This window comes from Triticum aestivum, chromosome 6A (assembly GCF_018294505.1).
Source record: "Triticum aestivum cultivar Chinese Spring chromosome 6A, IWGSC CS RefSeq v2.1, whole genome shotgun sequence".
Classification (NCBI taxonomy): Eukaryota; Viridiplantae; Streptophyta; class Magnoliopsida; order Poales; family Poaceae; genus Triticum; species Triticum aestivum.
In genome coordinates this window covers 22,791,947-22,806,405 of record NC_057809.1, presented here as the reverse complement: position 1 = coordinate 22,806,405, position 14,459 = coordinate 22,791,947, and positions in this window count along the sequence as shown.

The following is a 14,459-nucleotide window of genomic DNA, read 5'->3' as shown; positions in this document are numbered from 1 at the left end:
GATGCAGACATTATGAACGTTTGGCTAGCTCAATATGATGACTACTTGATAGTTTAGTGCACCATGCTTAACAGCTTAGAATCAGGACTTCAAAGACGTTTTGAACGTCATAGATCATATAAGATGTTCCAGGAGTTGAGGTTAATATTTCAAGCAAATACCCGAGTTGAGAGATATGAAGTCTCCAACAAGTTCTATAGCTAAAAGATGGAGGAGAATAGCTCAAGCAGTGAGCATGTGCTCAGATTGTCTGGGTACTACAATCGCTTGAATCAAGTGGGAGTTAATCTTCTTGAAAAAATAGTGATTGCTACAATTCTCTAGTCACCATCACCAAGTTAGTAGAACTTCGTGATGAACTATAGTATGCAAGGGATGACGTAAATGATTCCCAGGCTTTTCATGATGATGAAATCGATGAAGGTAGAAATCAAGAAAGAGCATCAAGTGTTGATGATTAACAAGACCACTGGTTTCAAGAAAAGGGCAAAGGGAAAGAAAGGGAACTTCAAGAAGAATGACAAGCAAGTTGCTACTCAAGTGAAGAAGCCCAAGTCTGGACCTAAGCCTGAGACAAAGTGCTTCTACTGCAAAGGGACTGGTCATTGGAAGCGGAAATGCCCTGAATGTCTAGTGGATAAGAAAGATGGCAAAGTGAACAAGGGTATATTTGATATACAGGTTATTGATGGCAAAGTAATCTAGGCGGTGGACAACCAAAGTGAAGGAACCATCACTGGATCATAGCTCGGGTGATCTCCCCAAAGAACCTGCCAGGTATTGGAGAACCTAACGTCCATAGCAGCCATGTAGCGATGGACGTGCTCGTCCTCCTCCCTGACACGGCGACATACCACCTCCAGCGGGGCCGGCTCCCTCCGCACCGAAAGTGGCCCACGCGAATGCCACCAAAGGAGATGAGGGTCGACGACGGGACCCGGGGCCGGGTTCCTCACCAAGCGTCGCGCCCCTAAAGGTAGCACCTCCCAGTGCCAGCCCGGCGGAGCCCAGTCCCGGACATGGGTCCTCTGAACCAGGACGTCGCCGCGAACGGGTCGCCGGCGAGGATGCGGGCCGGGCATCGTCGACAACAAATACTATATGCAAATGTAACACTAATTATGCTATCATTGCATATGTCAAAATTCTATATGCTATTTCATACTAATTAAGCATCTAACACTAAAAACAGAAAAAACAACTTCTATACATCCATTAAAAACAGAAAAACAACATTATATAAAAAAATTCCATACTAATTAAACACTAATTATATCCATCTAACATGCATTCATACATATATACTAGTGAAAAAATAATAATCTGAAAAATGTAAACTAATTAAGCATACAAAATACGTATATACTAATTAACTTAAGGAAATGTGCGTGTGTGTGTGTTCATCATGCATGCTTGTGTGTGTATGGGCTCGGGGGGGGGGGGGGCGCCCATGGTGGCCACCGGGGGCGAGGGAGAGGGATTAGAGGGGGAGATCTCACAGCGGGGCGACGGCGACGGCGAGGCGACGGGCCGGGGCGTGACGGGGCGGCGACGTGGGGACGGCGTGACGGGGACGGGCCCGGGGCGGCGACGGCGACGGGGGCGGTGACGGGGACAGGGGCGGTGACGGGGATGAGGGCGGCGACGAGGATGGGGGCGGCGACGGCAACGACGCGCGACGGGGGCGGCGTAGGACGGGGGCGGCGACGGCGTCGATCGATCGGGAAGAAACAGAGGGGGAGAATGAAATTTTTCGAAGTGATGTATATATAGAAGGCACCTTTAGTACCGGTTGGAGCCACCAACCGGTACTAAAGGCCTGTTTTGGCCAGGCCAAGCAGCGGGAAGGGCAGGCCTTTAGTACCGGATGGTGGCTCCAACCGGTACTAAAGACCCCCCTTTAGTACCGGTTGAAGCCACGACCCGGTACTAAAGGGGGTGCGCTGCCAGGCGAGGGGCGCAGAAGTTTAGTCCCACCACGCTAGCCGAAGGGCGCTCATACCTGCTTATAAGCCCCGCCGCCGCTGCTGTCTCGAGCTCCTCTCTAAAGTAGGCCTTCTGGGCCTACCTCTGCTACTCTGCCCTGTGGGGCCTATTGGGTTTGCGGGCCTGCATCCTGGCCCAACAACAAGTTGGGTTTCTAGTCGTATGCAGGCCGCTGTGGCCCGGTAGGTGGGCTTTTTTCATTTAGTTTTTCTTTTCTGCTTTATTTATTTTGTTTTATTTATTTTTAGTTGTTTTTGCTGTATTTAGAGTTTCTTTGTGAATATTTTTGATAGTTTTTAGAAACTTTCAGTTAGTGCCGGTAGTTTTTAAATTTGAATAGTTTAAATTTTGAATTATTTGAAATTTGTGTGAATCACTAGTTTGTGAATAACTTAACGTTAAAAATACATTTTTCAGTGATTCTTTTTTCTTATATTTAATATTAGTGTGTTTTATCATTATATTCAATTTGGTAATGCTTAAGTTATTTAAAAAATGAAATGCCTTTGTAACGGATGAGTTTTCGTCCGAAACCCTGATACTTCAAAACAGATTGTCCATTTTGTACACGAAGTGCATCCAGTTTTTGCGGTAACCCTCTCTACTTTTTTGCACATGCTATGTGGGTGAAATTATGATACCATGCCAACTTTCATCCTTTTCTGAGTTCATTTGAAATGCTTTTCAATTTCAGGGTCATTTAGCTGAAAAATCAGCAAATGCATGAAAGAATTTGCTTGCACATAAAATTTCTTCGCGTTTCAAATGCCAAAACACATAACTAGCTACCCTAACTATTACAGAGATTCCCTCCTGGGTGTGAAACATAGAAGAAAGTGATGATAGTTAAGCCGATCACATCCCAGATCTTTGGGTGTGAAACTTTTTCTTCGCGTGTGTCCCTTTGCTTTGTAGCCATGGAAAATCTTCATCATTTAATGGGATGCTCGGATCAATATTCATTGTGAATGGAGCAATTTCATCAAACTTTTCATAATCTTCTGACTTGTCTATCTTGTCATCCACTCCCACGATGTTTCTTTTCCCAGAAAGAACTATGTGCCGCTTTGGCTCATCGTACGATGCATTCGTTTCCTTATCTTTTCTTTTTCTTGGCTTGGTAGACATGTCCTTCACATAGAAAATCTGTGCCACATCATTGGCTAGGACGAATGGTTCGTCTGCATACGCAAGATTGTTGAGATCCACTGTTGTCCTTCCGTACTGCGGGTCTTCCGTTACCCTGCCTCGTGTCATATTGACCCATTTGCACCGAAACAAAGGGACCTTCAAACCACGTCGATAGTCAAGTTCCCATATGTCCTGTATATAACCATAATATGTTTCCTTTCCCGTCTTGGTTTCTGGATCAAAGCGGACACCACTGTTTTGGTTGGTGCTCTTCTTATCTTGGGCGATCGTGTAAAATGTATTACCATTTATCTCGTACCCTTTGAAAGTCATTATATTCGAAGATGGTAACTGGGACAGCAAGTACAGGTCATCTTCAATAGAGGTGTCATGCATGGTACGTGCTTGCAACCAGCTGGCGAAACTCCTGGTTTGTTCACGTGTAATCCAGTCATCAGACCTCTCTGGGTGTTTGGAGCGTAGCAAATTCTTGTGTTCATCCATATACGGAGCCACCAAGGCGGAATTCTGTAGAACTGTGTAGTGTGCTTCAATGAGAGAATGTCCGTCCATACATATTATTTGTTCCCCTCCTAGAGTTCCTTTTCCATCCAGTCTGCCCTTATGCCGCGATTCAAGAACACCAATCGGCTTAAGGTCAGGAATAAAGTTAATACAAAACTCAATGACCTCCTCATTTTGACGGCCCTTGGAGATGCTTCCTTCTGGCCTAGCACGGTTATGAACATATTTCTTTAAGACTCCCATGAACCTCTCAAAGGGGAACATATTGTGTAGAAATACATGACCCAAAACGTTAATCTCTTCGCATAGGTGAACTAGGACGTGCGTCATGATGTTGAAGAAGGATGGTGGGAACACCAACTCGAAACTGACAAGACATTGCACCAAATCATTCTGTAACCTTGGTATGATTTCTGGATCGATTACCTTCTGAGAGATTGCATTGAGAAATGCACATAGCTTCAGAATGGCTAATCGAACGTTTTCCGGTAGAAGCCCCCTCAATGCATCCGGAAGCAGTTGCGTCATAATCACGTGGCAGTCATGAGACTTTAGGTTCTGGAACTTTTTCTCTGCCATGTTTATTATTCCCTTTATATTCGACGAGAAGCCAGACGGTACTTTAATACTGAGCAGGCATTCAAAGAAGATTTCCTTCTCTTCTTTGGTAAGAGCGTAGCTTGCATGACCCTGATGTATGCCGTCTTTCCCGTGCATACATTGCTCGTCCTCCCGTGCCTCAGGTGTATCTTTTGTCTTCCCATACACGCCCAAGAAGCCAAGCAGGGTCACACAAAGATGCTTCGTCACGTGCATCACGTCGATTGCGGAGCAGACCTCGAGGTCTTTCCAATAGGGCAGGTCCCAAAATATAGATTTCTTCTTCCACATGGGTGCGCGTCCGTGAGCGTCATTCGGAACAGGTTGTCCACCAGGACCCTTTCCAAAGACCACCTTCAAATCCTTGACAATATCATATACATCAGCACCAGTACGGTGGCGAGGCTTCGTCCGGTGATCCGCCTCACCTTTGAAATGCTTGCCTTTCTTTCTTACGGGATGCTTGCTCGGAAGAAATCGACGATGTCCCAGGTACACATTCTTATTAGCCAAATATATATTGTCGATATCGTCCAAACAGTGCGTGCATGCGCGGTACCCCTTGTTTGTCTGTCCTGAAAGGTTACTGAGAGCAGGCCAATCATTGATGGTCACGAACAGCAACGCCTTTAGGTCAAATTCTTCCCCCATGTGCTCATCCCACGCACGTACACCTGTTCCATTCCACAGTTGTAAGAGTTCTTCAACTAATGGCTTTAGGTACACATCAATGTCGTTGCCGGGTTGCTTAGGGCCTTGGATGAGCACTGGCATCATAATGAACTTCCGCTTCATGCACAACCAAGGAGGAAGGTTATACAAACATAGAGTCATAGGCCAGGTGCTATGGTTGCTGCTCTGCTCCCCAAAAGGATTAATGCCATCTGCGCTTAGACCAAACCATACGCTCCTTGCGTCATCTGCAAACTCCTTCCTGTACTTTCTTTCGATCTTTCTCCACTGCGACCCGTCAGCGGGTACTCTCAACTTTCCGTCTTTCTTACGGTCTTCTCTGTGCCATCGCATCGCCTTGGCATGCTCTTTGTTTTGGAACAAACGTTTCAACCATGGTATTATAGGAGCATACCACATCACCTTGGCAGGAATCTTCTTCCTGGGGCACCGGCCCTCGACATCACCAGGGTCATCGCGGCAGATCTTATAGCGCAATGCACCACATACCGGGCAAGCGTTCAAATCCTCGTACTCACCACGGTAGAGGATGCAATCATTAGGGCATGCATGTATCTTCTGCACCTCTAACCCTAGAGGGAAGACAGCCTTCTTTGCTTCGTACGTACTCTCGGGCAATTCGTTGTCCTTTGGAAGCATATCCTTTATCATTACCAGCAACTTTCCAAATCCCTTGTCAGATACACCATTCTCTGCCTTCCATTGCAACAATTCCAATGTGGTGCCCAGCTTTTTCTTGTCACCTATGCAATTCGGGTACAATAATTTTTTGTGATCCTTTAACATGCGCTGCAACTTCTTCTTCTCCAAATCACTTGCGCAGTTTCTCTTTGCATCGGCAATGGCCCGATCTAGATCATCAACGGGCTCATCTGATGCCTCTTCTTCAGCTTCTTCCCGCATTGCCGGCTCAGCTTCTTCCCGCATTACCGGCTCAGTTTCTTCCCCCATTGTTGTATCATCGTATTCAGGGAACCCATGGCCAGGATAGCTGTCGTCGTCCTCTTCTTCTTCATTGTCTTCCATAATGACCCCTCTTTCTCCGTGCTTGGTCCAAACATTATAATGGGGCATGAAACCGGACTTAAACAGGCGGACGTGAATGGTTCTTGACGTAGAGTAATTGTGACCATTCTTACAGCGAGCACATGGACAAGGCATAAAACCATCCGCCCGCTTGTTTGCCTCAGCCGCAAGCAGAAAAGTATGCATGCCCTCAACGAACTGGGGAGAGCATTGCTCATCGCACATCCATTGCCGGCTCATCTTCATTACACAACACCGAATAGACCAAATTAATACAAGTTCATACATAAAGTTCATACAACACTTAAATGCAACAAACAAATAACTCTCTAACTAAAGCATTTAAATGCAACAACAAATACGATCAAGATCGCAACTAAGGTAACAATAGATCCAACAGCATAATGATACCAAGCCTCACTATCGATGGCATATTTTCTAATCTTTCTAATCTTCAAGCGCATTTTCTCCATCTTGATCTTGTGATCATCGACGACATCGGCAACATGCAACTCCAATTCCATCTTCTCCCCCTCAATTTTTTCAATTTTTCTTTCAAGTACTCGTTTTCTCTTTCAACTAAATTTAACCTCTCGGCAATAGGGTCGGTTGGAATTTTCGGTTCACATACCTCCTAGAAAAAATTTCTATGTCAACTTGATGGGCATAATTTGTCATAAACACGAAATGCAACTAGTTTTAAAAGAGAATATACATACCACATCCGAATCATAACAAGGACTAGGGCCGACGGGGACGGATATCAAAACCATGGCACTATATGTATAACAAACAACGTACGGGTAAGATAATTATACGAGTAACTATATATCCAAATCACACAAACATCAATTTTTATATAAATTTCATGAACAAGAGGCTCACCACAAGGTGGTGCCGGCGACGGGACGGTGCGGGCGATCGACGGTGGCTACGATGGAGATTTAGAAGGCACTAAGTAAACCACACCTACATATGCAAACTAAGTGTTATTTTTGACCTCAAATTGCATATAAATCAAATACTAGCGCGCGCACACACACACACACACTATATATATATCCTCCTAAATTACTAAACTCACAAATTAATCACTATATAAACCAATGCAAGAGCTAATCTAGCAATGAGAGATGAAAGGACAAAGTTGCTAACCTTTGTGATCATTTGAATGGATGAGGGCCTTCAAATCTTGACAAATTTTGGGCAAATTTTGTGATGAACTCGAGAGGAAGAAAGGAAGAATAGAGGAGAGGGAGAGAGGAAAGGGGGAAGAACAGAGTGCTGGTGGACGAAGGGTTTATATAGGACGATGTTTAGTACCGGTTCGTGGCACGAACCGGTACTAAAGGTGCTGGAGGGGCCCCACTCTGACAACATCCTACCACCACTTTCATTAGTACCGGTTCGTGGCACGAACCGGTGCTAAAGGTTCGCCACAAACCGGTACTAATGAAAGCGGCCCGGCTAGCCGTTGGAACCGGCACTAATGTATACATTAGTGCCGGCTCAAATACAAACCGACATTAATGTGCTTCACGTTTGACCTTTTTTCTACTAGTGACAGGAAAGAGATTGCAGCTGGCGTGCAGGACGTCGAGTTCCGACGCGCCCTCAGCCAACTCCCCGAGCCCAGGTCAGTCAAGGGGATAGCCCAGGCGTGGGACGCCTGCGTGCGGAGAGCCGTGGTGGAGTTTGCGCGTGGCCTCGGCGGAGGGACGTTCAACACGAGGTATGGCCGGTGGGAGAGCTGCGTCGGAGCCTGAAACTGGAAGCAGCATGTGATGTACTCTGGTTCTCTGTGCTGGGCACAAGAGAGCCTGCTTGTATTTGGCTATCTGCAGATGATAAACCATCCAAACTGCATCAAGATCCATGTTGTTGATGATGTTTGTTTTGTTACACTGTACTCACAACTACCCCTGGTTTATTCGAATTAATTAGTAACTAATTTTGGTTGGTAGTATGATCTCGAATACAATAGTTAAAGTGTGCAAACATGTTCTGATACACAACAACTTTTGAAAGGAAAATAAACCTTTTTCTAAGCGTGAAAAGAAACACTTAAAGGTAAAGAGAACCAGCAGAAACACGCTGAGATGTTTGCATGTGACATATTTCACCAAAGATATGCAAATTTTCATTTTTGAGTATGAAGAAATCCATTCGATTCAGAGCCCAAATAACAACTAGTTCCTTGGCATTTCTCCTAGATTTCCAAATAGTACTTCACTAGTTCCATTCTACATGCTTCTAACACTTTGGGTTCTTACATTGTCTAATAATGAACCTATTGATTGTTCATAAACTAAAAGTCATCAATGCACTCGCCACCACATTTGACTGACTGACTCACATACGCACAGTTTGTCAAATCAAGGCAGGCAAGATTAATCCAGGTTAATAATAGATGACCATATTACAGACCAATAAGAGCCAAAAGCACCCTACTACTGACCAACCTGTGGTTAACTAGTGAGGAGCAGCACAACCTCAATCAGCGCTATCTCCAACCCTCGACTCACCGGCCCCACCTTCAGCATCTGCAGCTATGGGCTCTTCAGCTCACAGTGCCTCCACGCCTTGTTCCAGCATCTCCTCGGCACCTTCTTGAGTGCCTGCCTAATTTATCAAAATTATGCATATTCAGATCATAGATATTCAGGAACTTGTGAGCAGGAACATCACATAGGCATTACTATTGGAGAAGACTTGGTAAACTGCTTATACAAGAAATGGACAGGAAGAAGCAGAATGGCCAATATTCACATTCGTATAATTTTGACCTCAATAAAATTTGAGATATGTGACAACTCAGAATCAGTTTTATGTGTTTACCAGTGTACTTTGCAATACAAGTTGGAAACCTGGAATACATAGCCAGAAAAAGATTGGTACACATATGAAATTGATCTTAAAAAAATTTAAGAGCCATGAGAGAAATGATAGCTTCGTGTTACGGGAATTCATGTATTACCTACAGGCTTACTTAGCTAGTTTAACGGATTTCTAACTTAAGAAACACAGGGGTCTCAGTAGCAGCATTCAACAAACTGATTGCTTGCATATATGGCATGCAGAGTGAGATAGAGGTGGGTGAGAAGTTCGAAATGTCTAAGGCATCTCCAGCCGCGCCCCCAGGAAGGCCTCCCCAGGCGTTTTTCTTGCGCCGGCGTCGAAAAATCGGCCCAGTCGCGCCCTCAGGAGCCCGATTTTCGCCGGCCTGAGCCGAAAACAGCGTCGGCGGACCCAGGCCAAACCCGGCGCGCTGGGGCGCCCGGGGGCGCCGGGCGAACTTTTTTGGCGCGAAAACGCCGCGGGCCCACCGCGTCAGCGACACGGCTCTCTTCTCGCCCCTTCGTCGTCCTCATCGCCTCGTTTCCCGCGGCGAATCAATGCCAAAGCTGCTGCGCTGCCGCGCCAGTCAGCCTGCGCCATTGATGCCTCACGGGCGGCGCAGTGAAGGCCAGACGACGCGCGTCCCTCGCCCTCCCTCGCCCGCCACGCGTACACACGGCGGCCACGCGCACGGGCGGCGTCTCGGCGATCACACTCTCTCGCCGCCGTCCCTCCCTCTCCTCTCTCTCGCCGTCGTCGTTCCTCCCTCTCCTCTCTCTCGCCGTCTCCACCCATGGCCGAGCGCTTCCCTGGTGACGGCGCAGCGACGAACGGCTTCGGTCGCCGCCATGTCCACGAAGACGAGGCTCGCCTCCTTTACGAGGCCGGGTACCCGGTCCCGCCGGACATGCGGGTGCCCGACGCGTGGAGGATTAGCGCCGGCGGCGTGCCGGTGCCACCACCACCCACCGGGGCGGCGCGGCGTGCGGAGATCACACGCATCCGCGCGTCCTTGCTGCGGGTGGCGAGGGAGGGGCCACGGTACGTCCCCGATAGCCCTCTCTGGGAGCCGTACTTCCGCCGCCGTCACGCCGAGCAGCTCGAGGCCACCAACGGCGTCGTGCCCTCCAGCAGGCTCAACTCCAATGGCTGGCGCCGGTGGTGGGGCGTGCTCGGGCGCACATTGGAGGCCGTCCTCGAGTATATCGAGGGCGGCAACACGCCGCGCCTCGAGTACCCTGATCCCCCATCCTTCTCGCGCCGCCGGGGAAGCTCCTGGACTCCGAGGCGCATGGAGACCGGGGGGTCCTCCTCGTCGTCCGGCGGCTCTCCCTGCCTCCGCCCCGCCAAGCCGGAGCCCCAGGGCACGCCGGTCAGTGCCCGCACGCGCAGCTCCGGCGTCCGCATCGGCGCCAACGCCTCCCCACCCACCGGCCGCTTCGTGCTCGTCAAGTCGAAGCCGGAGCGCGGCCTCCCCGCGGAGTACGAGGAGATAGCCCGGCGCGGCATCTCCGACGAGGATGCCCTGCGGTGGGCGCGAGACGACTACCTCCGCGACGAGATGGTCCGGCAGCGCCGGGCCCTGGAGGAGATCGCCGCCCGCAAGCGTAGGCGCGAGGACGAGCACGGCGTCATGGTCCTCGACAGCGACGACGACGACGACGCCCCCGGACCGTCCAACCCGCCGCGCCAACCGGGGGAGGGATGCAGCAGGGACGGCGGAGGCGCAGGCGGGGCCGGCGACGACGACGACGACGACGGCGGCGACTACACGCGGTTCTACCGCCTCATCGGCATGTAGGCGGCGAGGCGGGCGGCGAGGGAGACGGCGGGGGTAGCCCACGGAAGTTTTTTTCTTCTTTTGTAAAATACGTTGAAGTTTGAACGAACTCGCCGATGTTTGCGTCAAATTTCAGTCGTGTTTGCGCCGCATTTGAATTTTTAAAAAAAACGTGGGCGCCGCGACTGGGGGGCATCACGCCCCCAGTGCGCGGTTAAGCGCCGGCGTGCCCCCATGCGGCGATTTTTTGCCTCTCCTTGGGGGTCAACGGCTGGAGATGCCCTAAAAAGCATGGTTGTTCTGCCTCGTTTTTTTTTCTTTTTTTTTGACAACCATGTTTGCTCTGCCTCTAATTGATCTTCAGATGATTATTTCAAATCAAAGAGTTTCTGAGCACAAGCTATTCTTGCTACTTATATGACAACTCCATTAAGGAATTTTTTTTGATGAATACACCCTTGAGAAATTAATCAAGAACATCACTTAATTTTGCCTTTTCGGATTACCACCTCAAAATGGCAACGAAAACAAACAAATGAATCGTTGTTATGTTCTCGAGCTTGGTTAGCTTCGCCACGAGCACATAAAAAGTATCAACTACAAAATAGTGTAACAAGAATTACCAATCAAAATAATGAACTATCTAGCATGAGACAAACAGTGTGATAATTATGAAAGCTGGGAGATAACTAGGACGCAACCGAAAGTTTACCACTTGATACCGTCAGCGTAGATAACAACGATGGTGGGAAGTTGCTATATGCGTGAGTACAACTGTCACCGTGTTGAAATGTTCACTCCCTCAAACTGGAATCTCTGGAGATCCAGGGTGAAATAGCCTGCATCCTGACAACCTCCATACATATATAGGAGCAAGTACCTCCCTGTTTAACCAATGAAGAAGTATTGATAATCGAGTAAAATTCTCTTCTCTCTGTGCCACTGGCTGGAACTCCCTCCACTATTTTCCCTAATGGTATATTTGATGTAAGATGTGTTAAGTGCACGCACAAACATCCCAGGCCTGCCTTCCCCTGTCCCCACAATGGCTTTATCTGGACTACCAGCACTACTGACCATGGGTGGGTCGTCAGCCATGGATAACTCAATACTCTGGCTGTCAAGCATAAGAAGCTTCTGCAACCAATTTATCACCCAGTAGAAGCAGCCATACAGATACTTGCAGAAGGTAACACTAGGCTCATTGTCGACAACAAGTTACCAGATATATTGCTCCAATTCTGGGTTGAAATGGCTCACCATTGCCCGGTGCTTGAAGAGAAGACAAAGGCGACCAGCTTAGCTTCTCTTGAGCAGCCGCTGCTTCGGCGTCCTCATTATCGTCGCCTGACGGAACAAGGAAAGTCTCGCTGAAATTCTGCCGTTTTCTCAAGATTGGCTCATATAGCGGCTAGGTTGCGAGGAATTGGGGGAAGCAGGAGGTATTGTCGGTGCAAGGGGTCGCACAACACTGTGTCCTTTAAGGCGGCTATGAGCCCTTCACTGATGCTCTCCCGGGGCGGCCTAAGGCCTTGTTCGGTTGAGGTGGTTTTTGAAGGGGAATGGCAGGGTTTGAGGGGGATTAGATCCCCTACAAGCTAAAATCCTCTCCAATCCACTCCAATCCCCTTGGGAGGAGGATTAAACGAACAAGGCCTAGGAGTACGTGGCCGTCGCGGCAGTCCTTGACGACCCAGTCGTGAGCAGGGCGGGTACGAAGGAGAAGGAGAAATCGCCAGCGAGGGCGACGACGATGGCTGCCGGCGCGGAGGGGTGAGGCTGCTCAGCAGGGTGGAAGCCGAGGAGGGGCAGGACGTGGAACTTGCGCAAGCGCCCGAGGAAGGAGGGTTCGGTGGCGACGCGGCGGGGCGAGGTCGGCTGGATCAGGGAGGTGGAGGAAGGTTTCTGCCAGGAGCTCGTCGGGGATCGGCAGCGAGGCCATCTCCGAAATCCATGCCATCGCGGCCGCAGACGAGGACGGTGGTCGAGGATGGCCGTTTCCCGGTGAGGGTCCGCGCGGTTCCGTCGTTCCGGCACCACCGCCCAGTCCGCCTCCGGTGGTGAGAAGAGAAACCCTAGTTTGGTGGAAATGTGAGCAGCACAGGGAAGAGGATTTTGGGGAACGAGGAGGGGTAGTTGTGGCTGCAATTTGAACTTTGGGTAGGGTGTTACTGCAAATGAACCTACAGAAGTAAAGAGTGATCCCAACATCACTCCAAATCCCATCCTATCCTTTGAAACCACATTCGGCGGCCACAATTTTTCGTGTGAGACTCTCATGGAACTTGACAGAGAGCTCTGCTAAGGTTCTAGTTGGAGGGATTACTCCAACTAAGAAAAAAGTTAGGATAGGATGAAAGTGTACAATCAAATAGCTATGAAAAAAAGTGTACAATCAAATAGCTATGAAAAAAGTGTTCAATCAAATAATCCTGAAGAGCTGAACTATCCGAAACATAATAGTTTCATTACTATAGTGCTGTCAATTCCTCGGGCAACTGAAAAATCTAGAGCAGTTTCAGTCGGTTATAATCTGTCCGTCGTCCTAGTCACACAAGGCCAGGGATGTCATGACCTCTTCGGTGTGATGCACTGGAACCGATTGAAACACGAGAAAATGTTATGCAACTAAGGTTTAGCAAACGTGCACTATTATTTGCGCGTATCCGACAGCCAAAGGTGTCAGATCTGCCAGCCTTTGTCCTTCTCCTTCTTCAGCTTCGCATTCTCGATGGCCGCATCAGGTGCTTGATCCTGCTCCTCCTCCTCCCACTCCGGCAAGTCCGGAGGCAAGCCGACTGCAATATGAACTTTGCGCTTGGCTCGAATCTCCTTAAGGAGCTCCAACCACCGCTCCGGAGTTTCATATAAAATAGAAAGAAATTATTACATTTTTCATATAAAAACTAGAATATATAAAACCTACTCCAAACCTAATCTAGATGATCGCCGGTGCCCGTCCCCCATGTCCGTCCATGAGCCCATGAACTAAAGCTCCAGCTATTGCCTTCGCCTTCTCCAGTTCCGCCACGGCGCTCTCCAGCTCTGCCTTCGTAACCTCCGCCTCTGGAGCCCCGGGAAGTGAAGTTGTCCACCTCCATGTCACCGCCAAGTGGCTAATCAGTCATCAATGTTCAGCCCACCAAGCTTGGCTTCAATGGGAGGGGAAGAGCAGTGGCCTTACTTGGACCTGAACAGTGGTGACCTACTATGCACTACTCCTCCTTGCTGCCGTTGCAGCCCGAGGATGTGTCGGCTTCGTGGTCGTGGTGGCGGGGTGCGCCCTTGGCGGAGCTGGCGTTGTCCTCGTCGTCACTCTTGCCCCACACCTCTGTTGTTGCCTCGTCAAAGTCCTTATAGGCGGCCTCAATTTCCCCTGATGCTGGCGGTACTCCCAGCGGGCGAGGTGGATCCAGAGCGGTAGGACTGGAGCAGTGCTGCCTGCTCCGTCGCGTCTGCGTCCGGCGTGATCGCCCTGCAGGTGGCGAGCTACTCCTTCGCCTCCTGGAACTGCTCCTCCTGCACCATGTCCATGTAATGGGCACGAGCCTCGCTGATGGTCAGGCTGCAATGCACCGACAAGGAGGGTGGCGCCGGCTCGTCCTCGGCCGCGTCCTCCATAGTGACATCGTCAGCCTCTGCCTGCAAGCCGGCAGCAATGGCGGCCATCTCCTTCTTCTGCTCCAGTAATAGTCCATCCCAGAGAGGTTTGGAGCGCGAGGAGGCCATGGTGGGAGTGGTGCAGAGAGGGAAAATGGACATGAGGAGGATGGCTACGGTTGTGGCCGGGGCTGAAGTTTATATAGCGGGCGAATGACAATGGTGGGCTGCAGATGGACAGAAGGACGAGTGGCACCGGAGGTTCCTTAGCAACCGCATG